The following is a 7,345-nucleotide window of genomic DNA, read 5'->3' on the forward strand; positions in this document are numbered from 1 at the left end:
AATGTATGATGACAGTGCCTTCTCGCCTCTAGCATGCGAGGACTCCCCAAGGTATCCTCTAGTCTGTGTTATAACATCTGGTGCATCATGCATCTCATGCACCTCATAATATGCACTGTTCGCAGGAGGAGGATCAATAGGCTGTCCAACTGGACCCAAGCATACGTGCCCACACATGACACAACTATGGGGCACACAAATGTGTAGAGTCGAGGATGACGTGTCAATGCCACCAGATGTACCGTTGCCATCAAAGGTAGGCTGAGCTAATGACCTAGCCTAAGAAACCAAAAGGCTACTCAAAGAGTGAATAGGCGATATGGTTCGTGATGCCGCCTCACAAATGATATCTGGATGCTGCACTGGAGGAGGGGGGAGATATGGGCCCTGGACTACTCTGATTGCCCTAGGTCTATTTTGGGGCATACCTAAACCCACACCCTGGAAAGGTTGTGTTGGTCACCAAATCTGGTTAACCCAAGAACACCTTCAATTCTTCTATGAAATGGCCAATTTCAGTCTACGAAACACATCAAGGCTTGGACAACATAACATAGGACCCTAATTGATCCTCTTACACTTTAGGTTTTGCTAGACCTAGGGGGGGACACCCTTTTGATGCATTAAATACAACAATCACAAACATATGACTGCATCAACAATAAGTAGATAGATCTAGATCATTCCACAAACTCACCCAATTTAGAAACACACTATAGATTGGCTAGATCTGTATAAATCATAGATGAAAACAAAGCTTGGAATAAAAAGAACACACCCCTAAACATAAAGGGAAATAGATTTGTCTTTTATATTTGAAAATCTGAAACTATCCCCAAACCTGCAAGACCAATGCCTTGTTCATTGGGCAACAAAGTTATACATAGAACTACAAATGTGCATCCTAGTCACAAATTGGTTTTCCTTAAATAATATTCCTGCATTAACACCTTATACTAATGCATTACTTAATTCCAATCACAGAATTATCAGATCTGGAACACATTCCATTATTCATGACTGATTACAGAGTTTAAAACCTTCACTGAAGGATACCTATAGACAATCACACAATCTCCTTGAAATTGACAAATTTCATCCTCCTTAAGGATTCAATTCATAATAATGGAAATACATACACAAAGACAATACTGTGGGAAATTTACTCATGCCTGACACAAGTAAGATCTACAACTAGAAAACATCTGCTATCCTGCAATATAAAATTTGTACCCTGAAACAAACCAAAGAATTTTACAAACTTGGGTCAAGAAGTTCATAAATGGAAGCCATGAAAACTGGAGCACTTCCTCCAAAATTCTGGAACCCCCACAAATGAGAAGAAAATTGGAATAAGAAGAGGAGGGAAAAACATTAGGTCTGCAACCGAAATTGCCAAGTGTCTTCTTTTCCAACTGAAATTCATTTCCTCTCCCTTTCCCATGGAAACTACTCTCAAAATATCCAAAATTTGTTAAAATTAATTCCCTAATTGGATTCCTTATCTCGAGAGCTTTCCGATGATATATAATACTTGGTATTTTGGGCAAAAATGAGCCTTTGAGCGAATTAATTCTGAATATGCCTCTGTCATTTAAATTTTTCCAATTTTTTATATAGTTTACACTATATAGTTAACTTTGATTTTTCACCCATTTTAACTCCTGATGTCCTGCCATGTGGTGATCTCTGATTCGTTGATGGGATCCACTAGGCGTGACCTTGGATGACACCTCATCACCGCCACGTGTACACCACCTGCACGCCACCTGTCTGCCATTTGTTTACCATTTGTTGACCACATCGGTGACACATCATCGCCACCTCAGTGCCATGTCATCGGCACCGAACGGGACTCACAAGCTATCTTTCCACCTGGACCCACCACCTGTCTTTCGCCATTTCGCAATGGCTAACTGGTGTGCACCTTTCCTCCGCGAAGTCATGACAGCCGTTGGATCCTCTGGACCTGCTCACTCGTTAACACTTCGCGATCCGTCTGAGTTTTTCACCATTTCGCAGGGCTTAACTCATGAGCATCTTAGGCTTGCGAATCCATGTGCTTCGTCGGATCTCCTATAACTTGCTCGAACTTTAAGCCGCCCTTTCTCTGTAAAATTTGCTTGCCTCAGGATCCGTGCCTGCATGGGGTCCACTTGTCACCACTTATCGGCCTCCTTGGTCACCTCGAGAAGCGCACCCATGCACGTTGGGTCCGCTTGGATGCCCATCAACATCTTGTGTCAAAAGCCCTTAAGGCTTTCACACTATGGATGTGTGAAGCCTTAGTTTTAAATATCAAAAAAGTGCATCGCCCAGCCAATGTGGGACTAATGCCTTATGCCTGGAATGCATTTTATGAAGGTTTTCTAAAACTTTTCATGGTATTTTGCATTTTGCTGAAGATTTTGATGCTGGTTTGCATGCCACGACAGGGAGGAGTTACTAGCATTTGTTTGGAAACCTCATGCTGCTGCCAATTTCATGTCAATCTAGAATTTTCATTACCCATGTGACCTAGCAATTTGTGTTTGCAATTTGTAATTTGTTTGATAGTTTCTGCAACTTCACCACGCCACATTGTATTTTCATAAATCTGAAAAACCCCCACGTGATCTTGTTTACATTTTCTTTGCAAGTTTTCTGTAGCCTTTGCCAAACACCACGACCAGCAGGGAGATGGGGAGGCATGTGAGGGAGGAGGCTGCTGTTACACCTGCCAAATCATTATGCTTGAAATCTTCTGCGAATTCCCTTTCAATGCAGAGAGGATATTGCTTTGTTTGAAAGTTTCAACCCTTGCCTGAAGCCATGCCACATTGCATTTTCTGTTGGGGTTCTATGCTGCCCCCTACCAACACCACGTGAGCTTGTGCCTACCAATTTGCATTTTCTTGAAGTTTCAGATGCTGCCAAACATCAACGTTACCTGCTGCACGAGGGGGAGGGAGGAGACAAATCTATAATTTGCATTTTAAAAGATTTATGCAGTCTATTTCAACACCATCTCCTAACAGGGAAGGATGAGGAAAAACATGGGGGGGTTGGACTGGCATTCGATCTGCCAAATATGCATTTCCTTTTACCTTTCGTGACACTAGATGACCTCACTAAGCATTAGAACCAAATTGGGACTGCATTTGTCTATTTCCTTGGGCTACAGATGCTCATAGCCTATGAGTTTATGTAAGCTTGTTCATTGTGAGGTGTAGCAAAACTATGCATTTTTTTACCTTTATTGACCGAACTCTAGATGATATACCCTTGTTGACTATCTAAGGTCATGGTGATTGTAGCATTATGACTGTCACAGTCATTCTGTTTGTTCCCCTAATAACGTTGATGCATTAATGAATGTTCCTTCATGGAGTCTTAAATGATATATGAGGCTACTGCTATGAATAGTGTATGGCATATAGTAGTTCCTTCATAGATCTGCAATAATCTCATGGTTGTTTAAATGTATCTCTATGATGGCTCTTGTAGGTCGCTTGGCTATTCATTGCATGATTATTCCTTTGTAATCAAACTGTTATGAGGCCTCTGCCTTCTTACATGGCTATCTTCCTTTTCTCCTTGCAATACTCCATTTATTATCATATTGTTGCAACAATGCCCAATAATATCTTTACTCTGTCACATACTTGCCTGGGAGTATCTGCAATCTCTTTTGTTAACTGCCAATTTGCAATTTGGTTTAGTAAATGTGCATCTTTATTGCGACTGCACGGGAGATGAATTTTATCATCATTACTCTTATAACATGTCTCATAATCAAAATCCACATTTAGATATTGTGAAAATCTTTTAGTAAACAAAGTCGCCAATAAAATCAATGTACGGGCATGAGCCAGGTCAGGCCCCAAAGTGGGTCCGACTAAATTTTTTTTTTGTTTTCATGCAACTAACTTCTGAAATACCTCTGGAACCTTAATTACCTCTGGAATCGATCGACACCATTTTCGGATCATCAAACTGAGTTTTGCAACTTCCAGGTGCTTACGCCACATTTTCGCATTTAATAGTGAAGACGTAATTTTCAAACGGATTAAAACACCTTTCTGGACCTCACCATCTGACAGGCGTGTACTCTGATATACAAGCATGAACTCTACCAAATAGTTTCTCAAGACGAATCTTGAGTGAAGAGATATTAATTGTCAAAAATGACCAACTGGCTTTGTCGACACTGCAGACCTGATGAAGTCAATGTTTAGGCAACACATGATACCTTTCTTAAAAATATCAAACAACCTCTGTAGGCCCTCAAATTTGAAACACAGGTACCTTGAAGTACATATTAAATCTTTGAATTCTCAGTTCGATGAAATGTCTGACTGGGTACAAATAGTGCGCTCGTGAAAGTGGCCACTTTAACTGATATAGCAATGAAAGTACAAAAGACTGAAAAAAATGGCTCAATAAACCCTTTTGAAAACCAGCTAAACGGATTGGTAGGAGCCTGAAACTGGAAACATAGCTTGTCATTCATGCCAACAATAACCCGGAACAAACGTTCTATCATGACACTCACAGAGGCAACTTTTACACTTATGCGAAACAGGGCTCCGACTAGCAGCTGAAACAAGGACTAGTCAAACCACACAAACTGCAAATGGATTGATCTTCAAAAACTGAGCAAATGGATTCATTAAGATTTGAAACTTTGCAAGATGACTCACATTTATGCATAGAATTGAATCCATTTTGAATTTATTCATGACAATCAACAGGGAAAAAGATGTAAGCACTGAAAGTAGGCTACTCAATAAAATCTGCATTTGTGCTTAAAATGCACTTTCAGCTCACCCCTCGAAATGGGTACTTGATCAACTGATCCAAACTAAATTTTGAAAGTTGCAACACATTGCATAGGCCAAATGAAAGGTGTAGGACATGCTTCCAAAGCCTTACCCTTTGAAAATCAACTGCCTCCATTTTACCCTTTCTCTAACTAGGCCACCTGAATGAGATTAGGTGCCTTTCTGAACATGCAGAGCAAAATTTTGAAATGGGGCTCAAAACTTGACTCAAATTTAATGAGTCCCAACAGGTTGGATGTCAAAGTAGTTCACATGTTTTCCTAAAACAAACTTAGCATACAATTTTTTTACAAAGTAGAAGGGGACATCAAGATTGTTGTTGGGTGGTTTGTCGAAAACCATCCACCAATGATCCCAAAAAAATTTCACAATACCATCATTTGTGGACCATTTTATAGAAAGTTTTTTTTTTTTTGGGTCTACGGGTTGACCAGTGTGGGGATTCACAAACAATGAGGCGATAGCGGCTTTGGATATCTCAAGATCCTTGATCTCTATAGGACAAGCCATCCACATATTGTTCCCTTATACAATCTCACCACAAAAGGGCGGCATTATGCTCCTCAATCATGGTTTCCATACTCTTTAGGATCGACGTGAGAGGATCAAACATTGGGTTTAGGTGAGGGATCCTACAATATACATCTGCAATCCCCCTCAATTCGTTCAAATTTTGTGCAATTAAATCTTGAATTAAGGGGGGGCTTGGCAAAGGAGGGTTTGGTTGTTGTGGTTGTGGTTGATCAATGTTTTCACTGTTATCCCCCATTTTTAACCTAATTGAATGTAAACAATTGAATTTAGTTAACAAATTTAAACAATTTTGTATTTGATTTAAAAAAACCTATTTTTCATGAAAAAAACCATATTTTCAATGAAAAAACAAATAAACATTAAATTAAATACAAAAATTGAATGAAAATGATTGAAAACAATAAAAATCTTACCATTCAATGTATGTTTTAGCAATTTTTGGGCGAAAAACCGGATATCGGATTCCCGAAAATCGCATAGCTCGTGGGTTAAAAATAACTCATGGGCTGTCACAGTCCAAATATATTGTCTCAGAAAATGGGATATCCGATTTTATTGGATATCCAATTTTTATACTTAAATTATTTTAAAATAACATTATATAATATAATATAATAATATATTATATAATGTATTATTATATTATATAATACGTGTATAATATAATATAATTATATATTATATTATATTATATATAATATAATATAATATAATATAATATAATATAATATATAATATAATAATATATAATATAATAATATATAATATAATAATATATTATTATATAATATAATATAATATTTTATAATCTAATATTATATTATATATTATGTATTATATAATATATAATATAATAATATAATAATATATTATATATTATATATTATATATTATATAATATGTAATATATAATATATTATTATATTACATTATATATTATATAATTTATTTTTTAATTTAAAATTACAAATTAAAATCGGATATCCGATTTAATCGGATATCTGATGTTATTTGATATCCAATGTTATCTGATATCCGATTTGCTTAGGTATTTACCATGCCAAGGTGTACTGACACCCAGGCCAAGCAAAAAGTCAACATGGATTTTCGCATTTTTAGGCAAGTGGAGAAGGCTATTTTTTTCACATTGCCACTTTTTGGCCCCCCATGAAGAGCACTAACCCATATATACAATGTCTTATGGGTTTGGGATTAAATTTTACAAGTGCATAAAATCACTTGGATCCAACACAAGATGGCCTTTACTCAATAGATAAATAAAGTGCATATAAGGTAGTCCATCCTCCTCACTTCATTTAACTCATCATTTAAAAACACATTATGTATTAAACACAAGTTAGTAAGTTTTTGTCTCTCTTTCATAACCATATAATGCCCATTTCAGCCTCATTTCAAGCTTAGTAAAGACAAAAGATCAAACTAATTAGGAACAACAGGTCACAACTTGGGAGTTATCCTTAGATCCCCCCTCTATGAACTTGAGGTCACATGGATTTCCTTTGCCCAAGGACCAAATACATACCTATTTCTAAATGGATCATAGTAACATGTAGTTCCCCTCACAAGGTTTCTCAAAGGACACCTACACATAGGTTCACACAATAAAGGTTTCATTAATGTTTTCAGACAATTAATAACACTAAGTTAACAATTTAGAAACATGTACTATAATACTCACCTTCAAGGATATATATTGAGGCCTTGAATCAAATCCCCCCCATTATTATTCAAGCAAAGGGCTAGGCTTTTTACTGAACACAATTACATTGGTTAACAAAAGCTCATAGGAAATTAGTTTCATTTGAAATTTACATAATATGTTTGATATTAAGATTTCTTATGCTCAAGGGGTTAATTGATGTCTTATAGTCATATAAAATTGTTACCCTAATACCTAGATACCATTATATAATTATATAGCATGTCTTATCATTACATTAATCAAGGAAGATAAGAATGGTTAGAAA

Source organism: Cryptomeria japonica, chromosome 4, assembly GCF_030272615.1.
Source record: "Cryptomeria japonica chromosome 4, Sugi_1.0, whole genome shotgun sequence".
Classification (NCBI taxonomy): domain Eukaryota; kingdom Viridiplantae; phylum Streptophyta; class Pinopsida; order Cupressales; family Cupressaceae; genus Cryptomeria; species Cryptomeria japonica.